Below are 26,398 nucleotides of genomic sequence, written 5' to 3'. Positions count from 1 at the left end.
ACATAGTAATGATGATGTTATATATTCACAAATGTGCTGTGTTCGTTCCCTAACTAGCGTTGAAGCATGGAGTAACGCATTCTCCTATATAATATTCATACCACATTATGCCACCCAGTCAGATGCGTCTTACATATTCATTTACATGTATTTTACACATACATTTTTGAGAAACCGTCTAAGTATACCATGGGTGTAGCTCATCCGTCACTTTTTATGTCCCAGATACTTATAAGAGAGTAAGCTTTCTCTCAAATTGGACCAATAAGAGAGAAAGTTCTGTTTTTGTTTTCTTTGGATGAAGTGTCAAATGACTCCATACTTGACCCAAAAGGCAAATTTTACATCGTATTCATTAATTTTATGGTAGATGACACAACTGATCACCTAAATGACAGATTTAAACAACTGGGGCAGTTTAAGGACAAGCATAGATTCATATATGTTAAACCTTTTAGCAAAAGGAGTGACAATGGCCGTGGAAAGTGGATACAAAAGGGAGTCTAAAATCCCGAGGGAGGAGACTGATTCTATCGAATGCTGATATCAAAAGTTTCTTTTATCTTATATAAACCCCGTGAAAAATGCACCGCTTTGTCAACTCTTCAATTTATTCACAAGTAACATTCAAGATATTTACTCAAATTAATGTGTAGTACTTGGCATTATTCTCACTCCACGTGTAACTGTTGCATCTGATGTCATCATTTTCAAAGCTGAACATGAGAAAGACTATCCATGCTCTATGTCACAAGATACACTAAAAGGATTAACATTAATTTCTATAGAACATAAAATTGGCATATTTAGATTAGTGATATGGCCATTGACTTTGACTTCAAGAAAGTTCGAAAAGGTATATTTAAATAATGTATTGTACTGTAGATGTTACTTGAGAATTTACTTTTAATAATTATACTGTAGTACAGTACCAACATTTTTCAGTAATTTTGATTTAAAATTTTTTTACCCTTGTATCATGAAATACATCTGGCATAACATTTGAAAGACAGCCTTTTTGTTAGTCATGGCATCTGACCTGTGGTGCAAAGGTCAGCCTGCTTACCTAGCAAGCAAATGAACCCTGGTTCGATTCCCGGGCAGGGTGAAAGTATGGCAAGATTCTTTATGCCATTTGCCTGTCTACCCAACAGTAATTAGGAACATAATGTTAATTGATTTACAGATCGTGTTCCAAGGTAATGGTTGCATAAGGACTACTGGAAACAAGCCGCTTATGGTTTTGTCAGCTCTCCTTGGTCAAATTGACTGAATAGCAATTATTATTAATGATTATTTAAAGTGTACTGGTAATAACATTAATTATATGCTTGTTTTATTACATCTTTACTATTACACACACACACACACACACACATATATATATATATATATATATATATATATATATATATATATATATATATATATATATATATATATATATATATATATATATATATATATATATATATATATATATATATATATATATAGATAGTTAAGTGAAAATGTCTCATAAATTTCCTAACTTGTGAGGGGCCCTCTTGTTCAGGGTCCCCCCAAACCCTGAAGGTCACCACCACTCTTAAAGTTTGGTATAATATTTAAACAGAATTTAAATTTTAAATAAAAATATGAACATATAAAGAATCATTGAACTTACATTTTACTGTATAACTGCCAACTTTCTCTTGTACCGACGTTTCTTCATACATTATGCATCCCATAAATTCACTACAAACCCGTCACCAAATTGCCAGCTTGATTCTACCTTGGTTGAATTTCTTGACCCTTGAGCCAAAGTTGTAGCATAATCTGAAAAAAAGTCAAGACCTGAGCCAAATTTTGGTTTGAAGAAATTTTGTCGACCTATAAAGCAAATTTGAACCATATCTTTTCTGAACATATATGTTTTACAGACCTTAAATCATATCCTTAGCATATAAAGGCATAGCAAGATATTTCATACACAATTAAAACTGTAAATTCTGGACTCAGGAAATCATGAACATTCCTGTATATATATATATATATATATATATATATATATATATATATATATATATATATATATATATATATATATATATATATATATATATATATATATATATATATATATATATATATATATATATATATATATTATAGTCGCACGTTGGCCATGAAATAATACCGTCCTAATTCTTAAGGAATTGGGAAATGAAACTTTCCTAAATTCTTTAAGAATTGACTATGTATTATATTTCATGTTCACCGATCCACCGCGTTGAGGTCTGCGACTACGGGATCGGACCGGGGCTAATCGTCCAAAAGGTAAACCTTTCGTCCGCGGAACCCCAAACCACGGTGCCCGAAGGAGTACTCTGGAATTCCCAATGGTAGCTATGTTACCAAAGTGAATTGCTCACCCAAGGGTGATATGCTGGAGACCACCCACAAGGAGTGGCAAGTAAAAGAGGAAGGAAGGAAACCAACAACCATAAACTGGAAGCTGGCGATGAGGATGGGGCAGGATACCAACTTCCCGGGAATAGAGAAGAAGGTAATGGTGAGGAACACCAACTCCCCCATGGAGGAGGAGGAATTGGCGGGAAAGCATCAAACCCCCAGGGTGTGAGAGGGGATGACAAGGATAAAGAGCTCACATTGTGAGCAAAGTGAGCCTCCCCGAGGTTGTGAGTAGAATAAACCTGGTTTGGCACTGCAGACTACCCATGGTCTCCTGCAGAGGTTGTACCCACGGTCTCCTGTGGAGAGCAAGTTCCCATGATCTCCGGTGAGGGAGTTCCCACTGTCTCCTGTGGAGAACAAGTTCCCACGATCTCCTGTGGAGATCAAGTTCCCACTGTCTCCCTTTGGAGAGCAAGTTCTCACGATCTCCTGTGGAGATCAAGTTCCCACGATCTCCTGTGGAGATCAAGTTCCCACTCTCTCCTGTGGAGAGCAAGTACCCACAAACTCCGATGAGGGAGTTCCCAGTCTCCTGTGGAGACCAAGTTCCGACTGTCTCCTGTGGAGAGCAAGTTCTCACGATCTCCTTTGGAGAGCAAGTTCCCACAAACTCCGATGAGGGAGTTCCCAGTCTCCTGTGGATACCAAGTTCCCACTGTCTCCTGTGGAGAGCAAGTTCCCACTGTCTCCTGTGGAGAGTAAGTTCCCACGATCTCCTGTGGAGATCAAGTTCCCACGATCTCCTGTGGAGATCAAGTTCCCACTGTCTCCTGTGGAGAGCAATTTCCTACAAACTCCGGTGAGGGAGTTCCCACTCGCTCCTGTGGAGAGCAAGTTCTCACTGTCTCCTGTGGAGAGCAAGTTCCCATTGTGTCCTGTGGAGAGCAAGTTCCGTCTGTCTCCTGTAGAGAGCAAGTTCCCACTGTCTCCTGTGAAGAGCAAGTTCCCACGATCTCCTGTGGAGATCAAGTTCCCATGGTCTCCTGTGGAGACCAAGTTCCCACTGTCTTCTATGGAGAGCAAGTTCCCACCGTCTCCTGTGGAGAGCAAGTTCCGACTGTCTCCTGTGGAGAACAAGTTCCGACTGTCTCCTGTGGAGAGCAAGTTCCCACGATCTCCTTTGGAGATCAAGTTCCCACAAACTCCGGTGAGGGAGTTCCCAGGGTCTCCTAGAGAGGTTGTTCCCACGGTCTCCTGTGGAGACCAAGTTCCCAGTTTCCTGTGGAGAGCAAGTTCCGTCTGTCTCATGTGGAGAGCAAGTTCCCACTGTCTCCTGTGGAGAGCAAGTTCCCACTGTCTCCTGTGGAGAGCAAGTTCCCACAAACTCCGGTGAGGGAGTTCTCACGTTCTCCTAGAGGTTGTTCCCACGGTCTCCTTTGGAGACCAAGCTCCCACTGTTTCCTGTGGAGAGCAAGTTCCCACTGTCTCCTGTGGAGAGCAAGTTCCCACGATCTCCTGTTTAGAGCAATTTTCAACAAACTCCGGTGAGGGAGATCCCAGTCTCCTGTGGAAAGCAAGTTCCCACTGTCTCCTGTGGAGTGCAAGATCTCACTGTCTCCTGTGGAGAGCAAGTTCCGTCTGTCTCCTGTGGAGAGCAAGTTCCCACAGTCTCCTGTTGAGAGCAAGTTCCCACAGTCTCCTGTTGAGAGCAAGTTCCCACGATCACCTGTGGAGAGCAAGTTCCCATGATCTCCTTTGGAGAGCAAGTTCCCACAAACTCCGGTGAGGGAGTTCCCACGGTTTCCTGTGGAGAGCAAATTCCCACTGTCTCCTGTGGAGAGCAAGTTGCCACTGTCTCCTGTGGAGAGCAAGTTCCCACAAACTCCGGTGAGGGAGTTCCCACTGTCTCCTGTCGAGAGCAAGTTGCCACTGTCTCCTGTGGAGAGCAAGTTCCCACAAACTCCGGTGAGGGAGTTCCCACTGTCTCCTGTGGAGAGCAAGTTCCCACTGTCTCCTGTGGAGAGCAAGTTGCCACTGTCTCCTGTGGAGACCAAGTTCCCACGATCTCCTGTGGAGAGCAAGTCCCCCATGTCTCCTGTGGAGAGCAAGTTCCCACCGTCTCCTGTGGAGAGCAAGTTCCCACTGTCTCCTGTGGAGAGCAAGTTCCCATTGTCTGCTGTGGAGAGCAAGTTCCCACCGTCTCCTGTGGAGGGCAAGTTCCCACTGTCTTCTGTGGAGAGCAAGTTCCCACTGTCTCCTGTATAGAGCAAGTTCCCACTGTCTCCTGTGGAGAGCAAGTTTCCATTGTCTCCTGCGTTCCCAGTGTCCCGTGTAAAGGGTGCTCCCACAGTGTCCTGCATAGAGGTGCTCCCATAGTGTCTTGCAGGTTCTCCCATGTTCTTGGGAGCAGGCATTCCCTTGTTGTTCTTGGGAGTTGGCAGTCCCATGTTGTTCTTGGGAGCTGGCAGTCCCAAGTTGTTCTTGGGAGCTGGCAGGCCCACGTTGTTCTTGGGAGCTGGCAGTCCCATGTTCTTGGGACTTGGCAGTCTCATGTCGTCTGGCCTCCCACGGTGTCTTGGGTAGAGAGGTGCTCCCACGATGTCCCGCACAAACCATCAGAACTCGACAGAGAGTACCCGTACCGAACGTGTACCAAAAAGCATAGTGATGCAGATTGCAGACTTCATACCAGAGTGCAGAATGCTCTTGCAAATTTAACGTTTTTCATCACTATGATAAAAATATAAAGATTACGTTTTTATTCATTTTCTGAATGATCACATATATAAAATATATATTTCCTTCATAATAATAATAAATACATCATATTTGAGGGGGTCTTTTTAGGACCCACGGTGGGCCCTACAGAAAAGTCAATTTCCATGGGCTTTAAGTGTATCTGGGGGGTCAAAACCCCCCCCCTCTCGCATTGCGAACACTGATTTGAACAGTTAATCCATGTTGTTCTTGGTAGGACACAGTTCTATGTCGTTTTGAAAAACAAAAATAAACCATTTACGAACGACCTGAAAGTAAGGAATCACTGAAAATGTGAACACATTGTTATATCTTGTACCAGTTCATAAAAAATTAAACAAAATCTAGAATAGCAAAATATTAGTCACCATAAACAAAAATGCAGGCCCACTCAGAAGACCCAAACCAGGTCCAAAAGACCCAAAGCAGGTCCAACCAGAAGACCCAAAGCAGGTCCAACCAGAAGACCCAAAGCAGGCCCATTCAGAAGACCCAAAGCAGGCCCATTCAGAAGACCCAAAGCAGGTCCAACCAAAAGACCCAAAGCAGGTCCAACCAGAAGACCCAAAGCAGGTCCAACCAGAAGACCCAAAGCAGGTCCAACCAGAAGACCCAAAGCAGGCCCACTCAGAAGACCCAAAGCAGGTCCAACCAAAAGACCCAAAGCAGGTCCACTCAGAAGACCCAAAGCAGGTCCAACCAGAAGACCCAAAGCAGGTCCAACCAGAAGACCCAAAGCAGACACACTCAGAAGACCCAAAGCAGGTCCAACCAGAAGACCCAAAGCAGGTCCAACCAGAAGACCCAAAGCAGGTCCAACCAGAAGACCCAAAGCAGGTCCAACCAGAAGACCCAAAGCAGACGCACTCAGAAGACCCAAAGCAGGTCCAACCAGAAGACCCAAAGCAGGTCCAACCAGAAGACCCAAAGCAGGTCCAACCAGAAGACCCTAAGCAGGCCCACTCAGAAGACCGAAAGCAGGTGCAACCAGAAGACCCAAAGAAGTTCCACTCAGAAGACCCAAAGTTGGTCCAACCAGAAGACCCAAAGCAGGCCGACTCAGAAGACCCAAAGCAGGTCCAAACAGAAGACCCAAAGCAGGTCCAAACAGAAGACCCAAAGCAGGTCCAACCAGAAGACGCAAAGCAGGTCCAACCAGAAGACCCAAAGCAGGTCCACCAGAAGACCCAGTCAGAAGACCTAAAGCAGGTCCAACCAGAAGACCCAAAGCAGGTCCAACCAGAAGACCCTAAGCAGGCCCACTCAGAAGACCGAAAGCAGGTCCAACCAGAAGACCCAAAGCAGGTCCACTCAGAAGACCCAAAGCTGGTCCAACCAGAAGACCCAAAGCAGGTCCAACCAGAAGACCCAAAGCAGGCCCAACCAGAAGACTCAGTCGCACGTTGGCCATGAAATAATACCGTCCTAATTCTTAAGGAATTGGGAAATGAAACTTTCCTAAATTCTATAAGAATTGACTATGTATTATATTTCATGTTCACCGATCCACCGCGTTGAGGTCTGCGACTACGGGATCGGACCGGGGCTAATCGTCCAAAAGGTAAACCTTTCGTCCGCGGAACCCCAAACCACGGTGCCCGAAGGAGTACTCTGGAATTCCCAATGGTAGCTATGTTACCAAAGTGAATTGCTCACCCAAGGGTGATATGCTGGAGACCACCCACAAGGAGTGGCAAGTAAAAGAGGAAGGAAGGAAACCAACAACCATAAACTGGAAGCTGGCGATGAGGATGGGGCAGGATACCAACTTCCCGGGAATAGAGAAGAAGGTAATGGTGAGGAACACCAACTCCCCCATGGAGGAGGAGGAATTGGCGGAAAGCATCAAACCCCCAGGGTGTGAGAGGGGATGACAAGGATAAAGAGCTCACATTGTGAGCAAAGTGAGCCTCCCCGAGGTTGTGAGTAGAATAAACCTGGTTTGGCACTGCAGACTACCCAAGGTCTCCTGCAGAGGTTGTACCCACGGTCTCCTGTGGAGAGCAAGTTCCCATGATCTCCGGTGAGGGAGTTCCCACTGTCTCCTGTGGAGAACAAGTTCCCACGATCTCCTGTGGAGATCAAGTTCCCACTGTCTCCCTTTGGAGAGCAAGTTCTCACGATCTCCTGTGGAGATCAAGTTCCCACGATCTCCTGTGGAGATCAAGTTCCCACTGTCTCCTGTGGAGAGCAAGTTCCCACAAACTCCGATGAGGGAGTTCCCAGTCTCCTGTGGAGACCAAGTTCCGACTGTCTCCTGTGGAGAGCAAGTTCCCACGATCTCCTTTGGAGAGCAAGTTCCCACAAACTCCGATGAGGGAGTTCCCAGTCTCCTGTGGAGACCAAGTTCCCACTGTCTCCTGTGGAGAGCAAGTTCCCACTGTCTCCTGTGGAGAGTAAGTTCCCACGATCTCCTGTGGAGATCAAGTTCCCACGATCTCCTGTGGAGATCAAGTTCCCACTGTCTCCTGTGGAGAGCAATTTCCTACAAACTCCGGTGAGGGAGTTCCCACTCGCTCCTGTGGAGAGCAAGTTCTCACTGTCTCCTGTGGAGAGCAAGTTCCCACAAACTCCGATGAGGGAGTTACCAGTCTCCTGTGGAGAGCAAGTTCCCACTGTCTCCTGTGGAGAGCAATTTCCTACAAACTACGGTGAGGGAGTTCCCACTCGCTCCTGTGGAGAGCAAGTTCTCACTGTCTCCTGTGGAGTGCAAGTTCTCACTGTCTCCTGTGGAGAGCAAGTTCCGTCTGTCTCCTGTGGAGAGCAAGTTCCCACAGTCTCCTGTTGAGAGCAAGTTCCCACAGTCTCCTGTTGAGAGCAAGTTCCCACGATCACCTGTGGAGAGCAAGTTCCCATGATCTCCTTTGGAGAGCAAGTTCCCACAAACTCCGGTGAGGGAGTTCCCACGGTCTCCTGTGGAGAGCAAATTCCCACTGTCTCCTGTGGAGAGCAAGTTGCCACTGTCTCCTGTGGAGAGCAAGTTCCCACAAACTCCGGTGAGGGAGTTCCCACTGTCTCCTGTGGAGAGCAAGTTCCCACTGTCTCCTGTGGAGAGCAAGTTGCCACTGTCTCCTGTGGAGACCAATTTCCCACGATCTCCTGTGGAGAGCAAGTCCCCCATGTCTCCTGTGGAGAGCAAGTTCCCACCGTCTCCTGTGGAGAGCAAGTTCCCATTGTCTCCTGCGTTCCCAGTGTCCCGTGTAAAGGGTGCTTCCAGTGTCCTGCATAGAGGTGCTCCCATAGTGTTTTGCAGGTTCTTCCATGTTCTTGGGAGCAGGCAGTCCCTTGTTGTTCTTGAGAGTTGGCAGTCCCATGTTGTTCTTGGGAGCTGGCAGTCCCAAGTTGTTCTTGGGAGCTGGCAGTCCCACGTTGTTCTTGGGAGCTGGCAGTCCCATGTTCTTGGGACTTGGCAGTCTCATGTCGTCTGGCCTCCCACGGTGTCTTGGGTAGAGAGGTGCTCCCACGACGTCCCGCACAAACCATCAGAACTCGACAGAGAGTACCCGTACCGAACGTGTACCAAAAAGCATAGTGATGCAGATTGCAGACTTCATACCAGAGTGCAGAATACTCTTGCAAATTTAACGTTTTTCATCACTATGATAAAAATATAAAGATTACGTTTATATTCATTTTCTGAATGATCACATATATAAAATATATATTTCCTTCATAATAATAATAAATACATCTTATTTGAGGGGGTCTTTTTAGGACCCACGGTGGGCCCTACAGAAAAGTCAATTTCCATGGGTTTTAAGTGTATCTGGGGGGTCAACCCCCCCCCCCCCCGCATTGCGAACACTGATTTGAACAGTTAATCCATGTTGTTCTTGGTAGGACACAGTTCTATGTCGTTTTGAAAAACAAAAATAAACCATTTACGAACGACCTGAAAGTAAGGAATCACTGAAAATGTGAACACATTGTTATATCTTGTACCAGTTCATAAAAAATTAAACAAAATCTAGAATAGCAAAATATTAGTCACCATAAACAAAAATGCAGGCCCACTCAGAAGACCCAAACCAGGTCCAAAAGACCCAAAGCAGGTCCAACCAGAAGACCCAAAGCAGGACCAACCAGAAGACCCAAAGCAGGCCCACTCAGAAGACCCAAAGCAGGCCCACTCAGAAGACCCAAAGCAGGTCCAACCAAAAGACCCAAAGAGGTCCAACCAGAAGACCCAAAGCAGTCCAACCAGAAGACCCAAAAGCAGGTCCAACCAGAAGACCCAAAGCAGGTCCAACCCCAGAAGACCCAAAGCAGACACACACTAGAAGACCCAAAGCAGGTCCAACCAGAAGACCCAAAGCAGGTCCACTCAGAAGACCCAAAGCAGTCCAACCAGAAGACCCAAAGGAGGTCCAACTAGAAGACCCAAAGCAGACACACTCAGAAGACCCAAAGCAGGTCCAACCAGAAGACCCAAAGCAGATCCAACCAGAAGACCCAAAGGAGGTCCAACCAAAAGACCCAAAGCAGGTCCAACAGAAGACCCAAGCAGACGCACTCAGAAGACCCAAAGCAGGTCCAACCAGAAGACCCAAAGCAGGTCCAACCAGAAGACCCAAAGCAGGGTCCAACCAGAAGACCCTAAGCAGGCCCACTCAGAAGACCGAAAGCAGGTCCAACCAGAAGACCCAAAGCAGGTCCACCCAGAAGACCCAAAGCTGGTCCAACCAGAAGACCCAAAGCAGGCCCACTCACAAGACCCAAAGCAGGACCAAACAGAAGACCCAAAGCAGGTCCAAACAGAAGACCCAAAGCAGGTCCAACCAGAAGACGCAAAGCAGGTCCAACCAGAAGACCCAAAGCAGACGCAGTCAGAAGACCTAAAGCAGGTCCAACCAGAAGACCCAAAGCAGGTCCAACCAGAAGACCCTAAGCAGGCCCACTCAGAAGACCGAAAGCAGGTCCAACCAGAAGACCCAAAGCAGGTCCACTCAGAAGACCCAAAGCTGGTCCAACCAGAAGACCCAAAGCAGGTCCAACCAGAAGACCCAAAGCAGGCCCAACCAGAAGACTCAGTCGCACGTTGGCCATGAAATAATACCGTCCTAATTCTTAAGGAATTGGGAAATGAAACTTTCCTAAATTCTATAAGAATTGACTATGTATTATATTTCATGTTCACCGATCCACCGCGTTGAGGTCTGCGACTACGGGATCGGACCGGGGCTAATCGTCCAAAAGGTAAACCTTTCGTCCGCGGAACCCCAAACCACGGTGCCCGAAGGAGTACTCTGGAATTCCCAATGGTAGCTATGTTACCAAAGTGAATTGCTCACCCAAGGGTGATATGCTGGAGACCACCCACAAGGAGTGGCAAGTAAAAGAGGAAGGAAGGAAACCAACAACCATAAACTGGAAGCTGGCGATGAGGATGGGGCAGGATACCAACTTCCCGGGAATAGAGAAGAAGGTAATGGTGAGGAACACCAACTCCCCCATGGAGGAGGAGGAATTGGCGGGAAAGCATCAAACCCCCAGGGTGTGAGAGGGGATGACAAGGATAAAGAGCTCACATTGTGAGCAAAGTGAGCCTCCCCGAGGTTGTGAGTAGAATAAACCTGGTTTGGCACTGCAGACTACCCAAGGTCTCCTGCAGAGGTTGTACCCACGGTCTCCTGTGGAGAGCAAGTTCCCATGATCTCCGGTGAGGGAGTTCCCACTGTCTCCTGTGGAGAACAAGTTCCCACGATCTCCTGTGGAGATCAAGTTCCCACTGTCTCCCTTTGGAGAGCAAGTTCTCACGATCTCCTGTGGAGATCAAGTTCCCACGATCTCCTGTGGAGATCAAGTTCCCACTGTCTCCTGTGGAGAGCAAGTTCCCACAAACTCCGATGAGGGAGTTCCCAGTCTCCTGTGGAGACCAAGTTCCGACTGTCTCCTGTGGAGAGCAAGTTCCCACGATCTCCTTTGGAGAGCAAGTTCCCACAAACTCCGATGAGGGAGTTCCCAGTCTCCTGTGGAGACCAAGTTCCCACTGTCTCCTGTGGAGAGCAAGTTCCCACTGTCTCCTGTGGAGAGTAAGTTCCCACGATCTCCTGTGGAGATCAAGTTCCCACGATCTCCTGTGGAGATCAAGTTCCCACTGTCTCCTGTGGAGAGCAATTTCCTACAAACTCCGGTGAGGGAGTTCCCACTCGCTCCTGTGGAGAGCAAGTTCTCACTGTCTCCTGTGGAGAGCAAGTTCCCACAAACTCCGATGAGGGAGTTACCAGTCTCCTGTGGAGAGCAAGTTCCCACTGTCTCCTGTGGAGAGCAATTTCCTACAAACTACGGTGAGGGAGTTCCCACTCGCTCCTGTGGAGAGCAAGTTCTCACTGTCTCCTGTGGAGTGCAAGTTCTCACTGTCTCCTGTGGAGAGCAAGTTCCGTCTGTCTCCTGTGGAGAGCAAGTTCCCACAGTCTCCTGTTGAGAGCAAGTTCCCACAGTCTCCTGTTGAGAGCAAGTTCCCACGATCACCTGTGGAGAGCAAGTTCCCATGATCTCCTTTGGAGAGCAAGTTCCCACAAACTCCGGTGAGGGAGTTCCCACGGTCTCCTGTGGAGAGCAAATTCCCACTGTCTCCTGTGGAGAGCAAGTTGCCACTGTCTCCTGTGGAGAGCAAGTTCCCACAAACTCCGGTGAGGGAGTTCCCACTGTCTCCTGTGGAGAGCAAGTTCCCACTGTCTCCTGTGGAGAGCAAGTTGCCACTGTCTCCTGTGGAGACCAATTTCCCACGATCTCCTGTGGAGAGCAAGTCCCCCATGTCTCCTGTGGAGAGCAAGTTCCCACCGTCTCCTGTGGAGAGCAAGTTCCCACTGTCTTCTGTGGAGAGCAAGTTCCCACTGTCTCCTGTATAGAGCAAGTTCCCACTGTCTCCTGTGGAGAGCAAGTTCCCATTGTCTCCTGCGTTCCCAGTGTCCCGTGTAAAGGGTGCTTCCAGTGTCCTGCATAGAGGTGCTCCCATAGTGTTTTGCAGGTTCTCCCATGTTCTTGGGAGCAGGCATTCCCTTGTTGTTCTTGGGAGTTGGCAGACCCATGTTGTTCTTGGGAGCTGGCAGTCCCAAGTTGTTCTTGGGAGCTGGCAGTCCCACGTTGTTCTTGGGAGCTGGCAGTCCCATGTTCTTGGGACTTGGCAGTCTCATGTCGTCTGGCCTCCCACGGTGTCTTGGGTAGAGAGGTGCTCCCACGACGTCCCGCACAAACCATCAGAACTCGACAGAGAGTACCCGTACCGAACGTGTACCAAAAAGCATAGTGATGCAGATTGCAGACTTCATACCAGAGTGCAGAATACTCTTGCAAATTTAACGTTTTTCATCACTATGATAAAAATATAAAGATTACGTTTATATTCATTTTCTGAATGATCACATATATAAAATATATATTTCCTTCATAATAATAATAAATACATCTTATTTGAGGGGGTCTTTTTAGGACCCACGGTGGGCCCTACAGAAAAGTCAATTTCCATGGGTTTTAAGTGTATCTGGGGGGTAAACCCCCCCCCCCGCATTGCGAACACTGATTTGAACAGTTAATCCATGTTGTTCTTGGTAGGACACAGTTCTATGTCGTTTTGAAAAACAAAAATAAACCATATACGAACGACCTGAAAGTAAGGAATCACTGAAAATGTGAACACATTGTTATATCTTGTACCAGTTCATAAAAAATTAAACAAAATCTAGAATAGCAAAATATTAGTCACCATAAACAAAAATGCAGGCCCACTCAGAAGACCAAAACCAGGTCCAAAAGACCCAAAGCAGGTCCAACCAGAAGACCCAAAGCAGGTCCAACCAGAAGACCCAAAGCAGGCCCACTCAGAAGACCCAAAGCAGGCCCACTCAGAAGACCCAAAGCAGGTCCAACCAAAAGACCCAAAGCAGGTCCAACCAGAAGACCCAAAGCAGACGCACTCAAGAAGACCAAAGCAGGTCCAACCAGAAGACCCAAAGCAGGTCCTCCAGAAAGACCCAAAGCTGGTCAACCAGAAGACCCAAAGCAGGCCCACTCACAAGACCCAAAGCAGGACCAAACAGAAGACCCAAAAGCAGATTCCAAACAAGAAGACCCAAAAGCAGGTCAACCAGAAGACCCAAAAGCAGGTCAACCAGAAGGCCAAAGCAGGTCCAACCAGAAGACCCAACACGGAACCTGATCCAGAAGACCTAAAAACAGGTCCCAACAAAGACCCAAAGCAGGTCAGCCAAGAAGACCCTAAGCAGGCCCACTCAGAAGACCGAAAGCAGGTCAACCAGAAGACCCAAAAGCAGACGCACTCAAGACCCAAAGCAGGTCCAACCAAGACCAAAAGCAGACATGATCCAGAAGACCTAAAAGCAAGGTCAACCAAGAAGGGCCAAAAGCAGAGTTAACCCAGAAGACCCTAAGCAGGCCCACTCAGAAGACCGAAAGCAGGTCCAACTTCAAGACCCAAAAGCAGACGCCTCCAGAAGACCCAAAGCAGGTCCAACAGAAGACCAAAAGCAGGTCCTCAGAAGACCCAAAGCAGGTCAACCAGAAGATAAGGAGGGGGTCCAACCAGAAGACCCCAAAGCAGACACACTCAGAAGACCCAAAAGCAGGTCCAACCAGAAGAAGACCCAAAAGCAGGTCCAACCAGAAGACCCAAAGCAGGTCCAACCAGAAGACCCTAACGGAGGCCCACTCCAGAAGACCGAAAGCAGGTCCAACCAGAAGACCCAAAAGCAGGTTCCACTCCAGAAGACCCAGCTGGTCCAGCAGAAGACTAAAGCAGGCCGACTCCAGAAGAAGACCCAAAGCAGGTCCAAACAGAAGACCCAAAAAGCAGGTCCAAACAGAAGACCCAAAGCAGGTCCAACCAGAAGACCCAAAGCAGGTCCAACCAGAAGACCCAAAGCAGGTCCAACCAGAAGACCCAAAGCAGATGCAGTCAGAAGACCTAAAGCAGGTCCAACCAGAAGACCCAAAGCAGGTCCAACCAGAAGACCCTAAGCAGGCCCACTCAGAAGACCGAAAGCAGGTCCAACCAGAAGACCCAAAGCAGGTCCACTCAGAAGACCCAAAGCTGGTCCAACCAGAAGACCCAAAGCAGGTCCAACCAGAAGACCCAAAGCAGGCCCAACCAGAAGACTCAGTCGCACGTTGGCCATGAAATAATACCGTCCTAATTCTTAAGGAATTGGGAAATGAAACTTTCCTAAATTCTATAAGAATTGACTATGTATTATATTTCATGTTCACCGATCCACCGCGTTGAGGTCTGCGACTACGGGATCGGACCGGGGCTAATCGTCCAAAAGGTAAACCTTTCGTCCGCGGAACCCCAAACCACGGTGCCCGAAGGAGTACTCTGGAATTCCCAATGGTAGCTATGTTACCAAAGTGAATTGCTCACCCAAGGGTGATATGCTGGAGACCACCCACAAGGAGTGGCAAGTAAAAGAGGAAGGAAGGAAACCAACAACCATAAACTGGAAGCTGGCGATGAGGATGGGGCAGGATACCAACTTCCCGGGAATAGAGAAGAAGGTAATGGTGAGGAACACCAACTCCCCCATGGAGGAGGAGGAATTGGCGGGAAAGCATCAAACCCCCAGGGTGTGAGAGGGGATGACAAGGATAAAGAGCTCACATTGTGAGCAAAGTGAGCCTCCCCGAGGTTGTGAGTAGAATAAACCTGGTTTGGCACTGCAGACTACCCAAGGTCTCCTGCAGAGGTTGTACCCACGGTCTCCTGTGGAGAGCAAGTTCTCATGATCTCCGGTGAGGGAGTTCCCACTGTCTCCTGTGGAGAACAAGTTCCCACGATCTCCTGTGGAGATCAAGTTCCCACTGTCTCCCTTTGGAGAGCAAGTTCTCACGATCTCCTGTGGAGATCAAGTTCCCACGATCTCCTGTGGAGATCAAGTTCCCACTGTCTCCTGTGGAGAGCAAGTTCCCACAAACTCCGATGAGGGAGTTCCCAGTCTCCTGTGGAGACCAAGTTCCGACTGTCTCCTGTGGAGAGCAAGTTCCCACGATCTCCTTTGGAGAGCAAGTTCCCACAAACTCCGATGAGGGAGTTCCCAGTCTCCTGTGGAGACCAAGTTCCCACTGTCTCCTGTGGAGAGCAAGTTCCCACTGTCTCCTGTGGAGAGTAAGTTCCCACGATCTCCTGTGGAGATCAAGTTCCCACGATCTCCTGTGGAGATCAAGTTCCCACTGTCTCCTGTGGAGAGCAATTTCCTACAAACTCCGGTGAGGGAGTTCCCACTCGCTCCTGTGGAGAGCAAGTTCTCACTGTCTCCTGTGGAGAGCAAGTTCCCACAAACTCCGATGAGGGAGTTACCAGTCTCCTGTGGAGAGCAAGTTCCCACTGTCTCCTGTGGAGAGCAATTTCCTACAAACTACGGTGAGGGAGTTCCCACTCGCTCCTGTGGAGAGCAAGTTCTCACTGTCTCCTGTGGAGTGCAAGTTCTCACTGTCTCCTGTGGAGAGCAAGTTCCGTCTGTCTCCTGTGGAGAGCAAGTTCCCACAGTCTCCTGTTGAGAGCAAGTTCCCACAGTCTCCTGTTGAGAGCAAGTTCCCACGATCACCTGTGGAGAGCAAGTTCCCATGATCTCCTTTGGAGAGCAAGTTCCCACAAACTCCGGTGAGGGAGTTCCCACGGTCTCCTGTGGAGAGCAAATTCCCACTGTCTCCTGTGGAGAGCAAGTTGCCACTGTCTCCTGTGGAGAGCAAGTTCCCACAAACTCCGGTGAGGGAGTTCCCACTGTCTCCTGTGGAGAGCAAGTTCCCACTGTCTCCTGTGGAGAGCAAGTTGCCACTGTCTCCTGTGGAGACCAATTTCCCACGATCTCCTGTGGAGAGCAAGTCCCCCATGTCTCCTGTGGAGAGCAAGTTCCCACCGTCTCCTGTGGAGAGCAAGTTCCCACTGTCTTCTGTGGAGAGCAAGTTCCCACTGTCTCCTGTATAGAGCAAGTTCCCACTGTCTCCTGTGGAGAGCAAGTTCCCATTGTCTCCTGCGTTCCCAGTGTCCCGTGTAAAGGGTGCTTCCAGTGTCCTGCATAGAGGTGCTCCCATAGTGTTTTGCAGGTTCTCCCATGTTCTTGGGAGCAGGCATTCCCTTGTTGTTCTTGGGAGTTGGCAGACCCATGTTGTTCTTGGGAGCTGGCAGTCCCAAGTTGTTCTTGGGAGCTGGCAGTCCCACGTTGTTCTTGGGAGCTGGCAGTCCCATGTTCTTGGGACTTGGCAGTCTCATGTCGTCTGGCCTCCCACGGTGTCTTGGGTAGAGAGGTGCTCCCACGACGTCCCGCACAAACCATCAGAACTCGACAGAGAGTACCCGTACCGAACGTGTACCAAAAAGCATAGTGATGCAGATTGCAGACTTCATACCAGAGTGCAGAATACTCTTGCAAATTTAACGTTTTTCATCACTATGATAAAAATATAAAGATTACGTTTTTATTCATTTTCTGAATGATCACATATATAAAATATATATTTCCTTCATAATAATAATAAATACATCTTATTTGAGGGGGTCTTTTTAGGACCCACGGTGGGCCCTACAGAAAAGTCAATTTCCATGGGTTTTAAGTGTATCTGGGGGGTAAACCCCCCCCACCCCCCCGCATTGCGAACACTGATTTGAACAGTTAATCCATGTTGTTCTTGGTAGGACACAGTTCTATGTCGTTTTGAAAAACAAAAATAAACCATATACGAACGACCTGAAAGTAAGGAATCACTGAAAATGTGAACACATTGTTATATCTTGTACCAGTTCATAAAAAATTAAACAAAATCTAGAATAGCAAAATATTAGTCACCATAAACAAAAATGCAGGCCCACTCAGAAGACCCAAACCAGGTCCAAAAGACCCAAAGCAGGTCCAACCAGAAGACCCAAAGCAGGTCCAACCAGAAGACCCAAAGCAGGCCCACTCAGAAGACCCAAAGCAGGCCCACTCAGAAGACCCAAAGCAGGTCCAACCAAAAGACCCAAAGCAGGTCCAACCAGAAGACCCAAAGCAGGTCCAACCAGAAGACCCACAGGTCCAACCAGAAGACCCAAAGCAGACGTCCAACCAGAAGACCCAAAGCAGGTCCACTCAGAAGACCCAAAGCAGGTCCAACCAGAAGACCCAAAGGAGGTCCAACCAGAAGACCTCACAGAAGACCCAAAGCAAGAACCAGAAGACCCAAAGCAGATCCAACAGAAGACCCAAAGGAGGTCCAACTAAAAGACCCAAAGCAGGTCCAACCAGAAGACCCAAAGCAGACCACCAGAAGACCCAAAGCAGGTCCAACCAGAAGACCCAAAGCAGGTCCAACTAGAAGACAAAACAGGTCCAACCAGAAGACCCTAAGCAGGCCCACTCAGAAGACCGAAAGCAGGTCCAACCAGAAGACCCAAAAGCCACTCACAAGACCCAAAGCAGGACCAAAACAGAAGACCCAAAGCAGGTCCAACCAGAAGACCCAAAGCAGGTCCAACCAGAAGACCCAAAGCAGGTCCAACCAGAAGACCCAAAGCAGACCAACCAGAAGACCCAACGCAGAGAACAGAAGACCTAAGCAGGTCCAACCAGAAGACCCAAAGAAAGTCCAACCAGAAGACCCCAAGCAGCCCACTCAAAGACCCAAAGCCAAAGGACCAAAGCAGGAACAGAAGACCCAAAGCAGAAGTCCAAACCAGAAGACCCAAAACAGGTCCAACCAGAAGACGCAAAGCAGGTCCAACCAGAAGACCCAAAGCAGACGCAGTCAGAAGACCTAAAGCAGGTCCAACCAGAAGACCCAAAGCAGGTCCAACCAGAAGACCCTAAGCAGGCCCACTCAGAAGACCGAAAGCAGGTCCAACCAGAAGACCCAAAGCAGGTCCACTCAGAAGACCCAAAGCTGGTCCAACCAGAAGACCCAAAGCAGGTCCAACCAGAAGACCCAAAGCAGGCCCAACCAGAAGACTCAGTCGCACGTTGGCCATGAAATAATACCGTCCTAATTCTTAAGGAATTGGGAAATGAAACTTTCCTAAATTCTATAAGAATTGACTATGTATTATATTTCATGTTCACCGATCCACCGCGTTGAGGTCTGCGACTACGGGATCGGACCGGGGCTAATCGTCCAAAAGGTAAACCTTTCGTCCGCGGAACCCCAAACCACGGTGCCCGAAGGAGTACTCTGGAATTCCCAATGGTAGCTATGTTACCAAAGTGAATTGCTCACCCAAGGGTGATATGCTGGAGACCACCCACAAGGAGTGGCAAGTAAAAGAGGAAGGAAGGAAACCAACAACCATAAACTGGAAGCTGGCGATGAGGATGGGGCAGGATACCAACTTCCCGGGAATAGAGAAGAAGGTAATGGTGAGGAACACCAACTCCCCCATGGAGGAGGAGGAATTGGCGGAAAAGCATCAAACCCCCAGGGTGTGAGAGGGGATGACAAGGATAAAGAGCTCACATTGTGAGCAAAGTGAGCCTCCCCGAGGTTGTGAGTAGAATAAACCTGGTTTGGCACTGCAGACTACCCAAGGTCTCCCTAAGAGGTTGTACCTGTTTGTCTCCTCAGGAGAGCAAGTTCCATGATCTCCGGTGAGGGAGTTCCCACTGTCTCCTGTGGAGAACAAGTTCCCACGATCTCCTGTGGAGATCAAGTTCCCACTGTCTCCCTTTGGAGAGCAAGTTCTCACGATCTCCTGTGGAGATCAAGTTCCCACGATCTCCTGTGGAGATCAAGTTCCCACTGTCTCCTGTGGAGAGCAAGTTCCCACAAACTCCGATGAGGGAGTTCCCAGTCTCCTGTGGAGACCAAGTTCCGACTGTCTCCTGTGGAGAGCAAGTTCCCACGATCTCCTTTGGAGAGCAAGTTCCCACAAACTCCGATGAGGGAGTTCCCAGTCTCCTGTGGAGACCAAGTTCCCACTGTCTCCTGTGGAGAGCAAGTTCCCACTGTCTCCTGTGGAGAGTAAGTTCCCACGATCTCCTGTGGAGATCAAGTTCCCACGATCTCCTGTGGAGATCAAGTTCCCACTGTCTCCTGTGGAGAGCAATTTCCTACAAACTCCGGTGAGGGAGTTCCCACTCGCTCCTGTGGAGAGCAAGTTCTCACTGTCTCCTGTGGAGAGAGTGTTCCCACAACCTGATGAGGGAGCTACCAGTCTCCCTGTGTGAGGCAAGTTCCCACTGTCCCCTGTGGCGCAATTTCCTACAAACCACGGTGGAGGAGTTCTCACTGCCCTGTGGAGAGCAAGCTCCTCACGTCTCCTGTGGAGTGCAAGTTCTCAATTGCCCCTGTGGAGAGCAAGTCTGGTCTGTCTCCCCAGGAGAGCAAGTTCACAGTCTCCTCAGGTTGAGAGCAAGTCTCTAATAGTCTCCTGTTGAGCAAGTTCCACGATCACCTGTGGAGGTCTCATGATCTCCTTTGAGAGCAAGTTCCCACAAACTCCGTGAGGAGTCTCACGGTCTCCCTGTGGGAGAGTTAAATTCTACTGTCTCCTGTGGAGACAAGCTTGCCACTGTCTCCTGTGAGAGCAAGGTGTTCACCAAACCCGGTGAGGGAGTTCCCACTGTCTCCTGTGGAGAGCAGTTGCTACTGTCTCTGTGGAGACCACTTCCCACGACTTCCCCAGAGAGCAAGTCCCCATGTCTCCCTGTGGAGGAGCAGTTCCCACCGTCTCCTGTGAGAGCAAGTTCCCACTGTCTTCGTAGAGAGCAAGTCTCACTGTCTCCCTGTATAGAGTGCTAAGTTCCCACTGTCTCCTGTGGAGAGCAAGTTCCCATTGTCTCCTGCGTTCCCAGTGTCCCGTGTAAAGGGTGCTCCCACAGTGTCCTGCATAGAGGTGCTCCCATAGTGTCTTGCAGGTTCTCCCATGTTCTTGGGAGCAGGCATTCCCTTGTTGTTCTTGGGAGTTGGCAGTCCCACGTTGTTCTTGGGAGCTGGCAGTCCCAAGTTGTTCTTGGGACATGGCAGTCTCATGTTGTCTGGCCTCCCACGGTGTCTTGGGTAGAGAGGTGCTCCCACGATGTCCCGCACAAACCATCAGAACTCGACAGAGAGTACCCGTACCGAACGTGTACCAAAAAGCATAGTGATGCAGATTGGGTGATTTCATACCAGAGTGCAGAATACTCTCTTGCAAATTTAACGTTTTCTTTCATCACTATGATAAAATATAAAGATTATGTTTTTATTCGGTTTTTCGAATGATTACATATATAAAAATATATATTTTCATACAATAACACAAATATCTTTATTTGAGGGCCTTTTTAGGACCCACGGTGGGGTCTTTACAGAAAAGTCAATTTCATGGGTTTTAGAGAAGACCAATAACCCCCCCCGCATTGCGAACACTGATTTGAACAGTTAATCCATGTTGTTCTTGGTAGGACACAGTTCTATGTCGTTTTGAAAAACAAAAATAAACCATTTACGAACGACCTGAAAGTAAGGAATCACTGAAAATGTGAACACATTGTTATATCTTGTACCAGTTCATAAAAAATTAAACAAAATCTAGAATAGCAAAATATTAGTCACCATAAACAAAAATGCAGGCCCACTCAGAAGACCCAAACCAGGTCCAAAAGACCCAAAGCAGGTCCAACCAGAAGACCCAAAGAAAGTCCAACATGAAGACCCCAAAGCAGGCCCACTCCAGAAGACCCAAAGCAGGCCCATTCAGAAGACCCAAAGCAGGTCCAACCAAAAGACCCAAAGTGAGTCTCACAACCTAAAGACCCAAAGAAGTCCAAACCAGAAGACCCAAAGCAGGTCCAAACTAGAATGGACCCAAAGCAGACGCACTCAGAAGACCCAAAAGACGTCCAACCAGAAGACCCAAAGCAGGTCCACCCAGAAGACCCAACACTCAGAAGACCCAAAGCAGGTCCAACCAGAAGACCCAAAGGAGGTCCAACCAGAAGACCCAAAGCAGACACACTCAGAAGACCCAAAGCAGGTCCAACCAGAAGACCCAAAACAGATCCAACCAGAAGACCCAAAGGAGGTCCAACCAAAAGACCCAAAGCAGGTCCAACCAGAAGACCCAAAGCAGACGCACTCAGAAGACCCAAAGCAGGTCCAACCAGAAGACCCAAAGCAGGTCCAACCAGAAGACCCAAAGCAGGTCCAACCAGAAGACCCTAAGCAGGCCCACTCAGAAGACCGAAAGCAGGTCCAACCAGAAGACCCAAAGCAGGTCCACTCAGAAGACCCAAAGCTGGTCCAACCAGAAGACCCAAAGCAGGCCCACTCACAAGACCCAAAGCAGGACCAAACAGAAGACCCAAAGCAGGTCCAAACAGAAGACCCAAAGCAGGTCCAACCAGAAGACCCAAAGCAGGTCCAACCAGAAGACCCAAAGCAGGTCCAACCAGAAGACCCAAAGCAGACGCAGTCAGAAGACCTAAAGCAGGTCCAACCAGAAGACTCAAAGCAGGTCCAACCAGAAGACCCTAAGCAGGCCCACTCAGAAGACCGAAAGCAGGTCCAACCAGAAGATCCAAAGCAGGTCCACTCAGAAGACCCAAAGCTGGTCCAACCAGAAGACCCAAAGCAGGTCCAACCAGAAGACCCAAAGCAGGCCCAACCAGAAGACTCAGTCGCACGTTGGCCATGAAATAATACCGTCCTAATTCTTAAGGAATTGGGAAATGAAACTTTCCTAAATTCTATAAGAATTGACTACGTATTATATTTCATGTTCACCGATCCACCGCGTTGAGGTCTGCGACTACGGGATCGGACCGGGGCTAATCGTCCAAAAGGTAAACCTTTCGTCCGCGGAACCCCAAACCACGGTGCCCGAAGGAGTACTCTGGAATTCCCAATGGTAGCTATGTTACCAAAGTGAATTGCTCACCCAAGGGTGATATGCTGGAGACCACCCACAAGGAGTGGCAAGTAAAAGAGGAAGGAAGGAAACCAACAACCATAAACTGGAAGCTGGCGATGAGGATGGGGCAGGATACCAACTTCCCGGGAATAGAGAAGAAGGTAATGGTGAGGAACACCAACTCCCCCATGGAGGAGGAGGAATTGGCGGGAAAGCATCAAACCCCCAGGGTGTGAGAGGGGATGACAAGGATAAAGAGCTCACATTGTGAGCAAAGTGAGCCTCCCCGAGGTTGTGAGTAGAATAAACCTGGTTTGGCACTGCAGACTACCCAAGGTCTCCTGCAGAGGTTGTACCCACGGTCTCCTGTGGAGAGCAAGTTCCCATGATCTCCGGTGAGGGAGTTCCCACTGTCTCCTGTGGAGAACAAGTTCCCACGATCTCCTGTGGAGATCAAGTTCCCACTGTCTCCCTTTGGAGAGCAAGTTCTCACGATCTCCTGTGGAGATCAAGTTCCCACGATCTCCTGTGGAGATCAAGTTCCCACTGTCTCCTGTGGAGAGCAAGTTCCCACAAACTCCGATGAGGGAGTTCCCAGTCTCCAGTGGAGACCAAGTTCCGACTGTCTCCTGTGGAGAGCAAGTTCCCACGATCTCCTTTGGAGAGCAAGTTCCCACAAACTCCGATGAGGGAGTTCCCAGTCTCCTGTGGAGACCAAGTTCCCACTGTCTCCTGTGGAGAGCAAGTTCCTACTGTCTCCTGTGGAGAGTAAGTTCCCACGATCTCCTGTGGAGATCAAGTTCCCACGATCTCCTGTGGAGATCAAGTTCCCACTGTCTCCTGTGGAGAGCAATTTCCTACAAACTCCGGTGAGGGAGTTCCCACTCGCTCCTGTGGAGAGCAAGTTCTCACTGTCTCCTGTGGAGAGCAAGTTCCCACAAACTCCGATGAGGGAGTTACCAGTCTCCTGTGGAGAGCAAGTTCCCACTGTCTCCTGTGGAGAGCAATTTCCTACAAACTCCGGTGAGGGAGTTCCCACTCGCTCCTGTGGAGAGCAAGTTCTCACTGTCTCCTGTGGAGAACAAGTTCCCACTGTGTCCTGTGGAGAGCAAGTTCCGTCTGTCTCCTGTGGAGAGCAAGTTCCCACTGTCTCCTGTGGAGAGCAAGTTCCCACGATCTCCTGTGGAGATCAAGTTCCCATGGTCTCCTGTGGAGACCAAGTTCCCACTGTCTTCTATGGAGAGCAAGTTCCCACCGTCTCCTGTGGAGAGCAAGTTCCGACTGTCTCCTGTGGAGAGCAAGTTCCGACTGTCTCCTGTGGAGAGCAAGTTCCCACGATCTCCTTTGGAGAGCAAGTTCCCACAAACTCCGGTGAGGGAGTTCCCAGGGTCTCCTAGAGAGGTTGTTCCCACGGTCTCCTGTGGAGACCAAGTTCCCAGTTTCCTGTGGAGAGCAAGTTCCGTCTGTCTCATGTGGAGAGCAAGTTCCCACTTTCTCCTGTGGAGAGCAAGTTCCCACTGTCTCCTGTGGAGAGCAAGTTCCCACAAACTCCGGTGAGGGAGTTCTCACGTTCTCCTAGAGGTTGTTCCCACGGTCTCCTTTGGAGAACAAGTTCCCACTGTCTCCTGTGGAGAGCAAGTTCCCACGATCTCCTGTTTAGAGCAAGTTCCAACAAACTCCGGTGAGGGAGATCCCAGTCTCCTGTGGAAAGCAAGTTCCCACTGTCTCCTATGAAGTTCCCACTGTCTCCTGTGGAGTGCAAGTTCTCACTGTCTCCTGTGGAGAGCAAGTTCCGTCTGTCTCCTGTGGAGAGCAAGTTCCCACAGTCTCCTGTTGAGAGCAAGTTCCCACAGTCTCCTGTTGAGAGCAAGTTCCCACGATCACCTGTGGAGAGCAAGTTCCCATGATCTCCTTTGGAGAGCAAGTTCCCATGATCTCCTTTGGAGAGCAAGTTCCCACAAACTCCGGTGAGGGAGTTCCCACGGTCTCCTGTGGAGAGCAAATTCCCACTGTCTCCTGTGGAGAGCAAGTTCCCACTGTCTCCTGTGGAGAGCAAGTTGCCACTGTCTCCTGTGGAGACCAATTTCCCACGATCTCCTGTGGAGAGCAAGTCCCCCATGTCTCCTGTGGAGAGCAAGTTCCCACCGTCTCCTGTGGAGAGCAAGTTCCCACTGTCTTCTGTGGAGAGCAAGTTCCCACTGTCTCCTGTATAGAGCAAGTTCCCACTGTCTCCTGTGGAGAGCAAGTTCCCATTGTCTCCTGCGTTCCCAGTGTCCCGTGTAAAGGGTGCTTCCAGTGTCCTGCATAGAGGTGCTCCCAAAGTGTTTTGCAGGTTCTCCCATGTTCTTGGGAGCAGGCATTCCCTTGTTGTTCTTGGGAGTTGGCAGACCCATGTTGTTCTTGGGAGCTGGCAGTCCCAAGTTGTTCTTGGGAGCTGGCAGTCCCACGTTGTTCTTGGGAGCTGGCAGTCCCATGTTCTTGGGACTTGGCAGTCTCATGTCGTCTGGCCTCCCACGGTGTCTTGGGTAGAGAGGTGCTCCCACGATGTCCCGCACAAACCATCAGAACTCGGCAGAGAGTACCCGTACCGAACGTGTACCAAAAAGCATAGTGATGCAGATTGCAGACTTCATACCAGAGTGCAGAATGCTCTTGCAAATTTAACGTTTTTCATCACTATGATAAAAATATAAAGATTACGTTTTTATTCATTTTCTGAATGATCACATATATAAAATATATATTTCCTTCATAATAATAATAAATACATCTTATTTGAGGGGGTCTTTTTAGGACCCACGGTGGGCCCTACAGAAAAGTCAATTTCCATGGGTTTTAAGTGTATCTGGGGGGTAAACCCCCCCCCCCGCATTGCGAACACTGATTTGAACAGTTAATCCATGTTGTTCTTGGTAGGACACAGTTCTATGTCGTTTTGAAAAACAAAAATAAACCATTTACGAACGACCTGAAAGTAAGGAATCACTGAAAATGTGAACATTGTTATATCTTGTACCAGTTCATAAAAAATTAAACAAAATCTAGAATAGCATAATATTAGTCACCATAAACACAAATGCAGGCCCACTCAGAAGACCCAAACCAGGTCCAAAAGACCCAAAGCAGGTCCAACCAGAAGACCCAAAGCAGGTCCAACCAGAAGACCCAAAGCAGGCCCACTCAGAAGACCCAAAGCAGGCCCACTCAGAAGACCCAAAGCAGGTCCAACCAAAAGACCCAAAGCAGGTCCAACCAGAAGATCCCAAAGCAGGTCCAAACCAGAAGACCCAAAAGCAGGTTCAACCAGAAGACCCAAAGAGAGACCTCAGAAGACCCAAAGCAGGTCCAACGCCCAAAGCTCCACCCAGAAGACCCAAAGCAGGTCCAACCATAAGACCCAAAGAGGTCCAACCAGAAGACCCAAAGGACCCAAAGCAGGTCCAACCAGAAGACCCAAAGCAGGTCCAACCAGAAGACCCAAAGGAGGCGTCCAACTAAAAAGACCCAAAGCAGGTCTCAACCAGAAGACCCCAAAGCAGACGCACTCAGAAGACACAAAGCAGGTCCAACCAAAAGACCCAAAGCAGGTCCAACCAGAAGACCCAAAGCAGGTCCAACCAGAAGACCCAAAGCAGGCCCACTCAGAAGACCCAAAGCAGGCCCACTCAGAAGACCCAAAGCAGGTCCAACCAAAAGACCCAAAGCAGGTCCAACCAGAAGACCCAAAGCAGGTCCAACCAGAAGACCCAAAGCAGACGCAACTGAAGACCTAAAGCAGGTCCAACCAGAAGACCCAAAGCAGGTCCCCATCCAGAACAAGACCCAAAGAGGCCCATCAGAAGACCCAAAGCAGGTCCAAACAGAAGACCCAAAGCAGCTCCAACCAGAAGACCTGTGCTAAGACACACCAGAAGACCCAAAGCAGGTCCAACCAGAAGACCCAAAACAGATCCAACCAGAAGACCCAAAGGAGGTCCAACCAAAAGACCCAAAGCAGGTCCAACCAGAAGACCCAAAGCAGGTCCACTCAGAAGACCCAAAGCAGGTCCAACGAGAAGACCCAAAGCAGATCCACTCAGAAGACCCAAAGCAGGCCCAATCAGAAGACCCAAAGCAGGCCCAATCAGAAGACGCAAAAGAGGTCCAACCAGAAGACCCAAAGCAGGTCCAACCAGAAGAACCAAAGCAGGTCCAACCAGAAGACCCAAAGCAGGTCCAACCAGAAGACCCAAAGCAGGCCCAACCAGAAGACCTTGTCGCACGTTGGCCATGAAATAATACCGTCCTAATTCCTAAGGAATTAGGAAATGAAACTTTCCCAAATTCTTTAAGAATTGACTATGTATGATATTTCATGTTCACCGATCCACCGCGTTGAGGTCTACGACTGCGGGATCGGACCGGGACTAATCGTCCAAAAGGTAAACCTTT

General features: G+C 49.0%; 1 protein-coding gene across 1 annotated transcript in view; it reads left to right on the top strand.

Annotated features, from left to right (window-relative positions):
- LOC121857205 (tRNA (cytosine(72)-C(5))-methyltransferase NSUN6-like) overlaps positions 1–26,398 on the top strand; it is a 41,424-nt gene that overhangs the window by 2,657 nt on the left and 12,369 nt on the right. The window lies entirely within an intron of this gene.

The sequence above is a fragment of the Homarus americanus genome, unplaced genomic scaffold, assembly GCF_018991925.1.
Source record: "Homarus americanus isolate GMGI-L3 unplaced genomic scaffold, GMGI_Hamer_2.0 scaffold20465, whole genome shotgun sequence".
Classification (NCBI taxonomy): domain Eukaryota; kingdom Metazoa; phylum Arthropoda; class Malacostraca; order Decapoda; family Nephropidae; genus Homarus; species Homarus americanus.
This window is presented reverse-complemented; position numbering and strand designations above follow the sequence as displayed.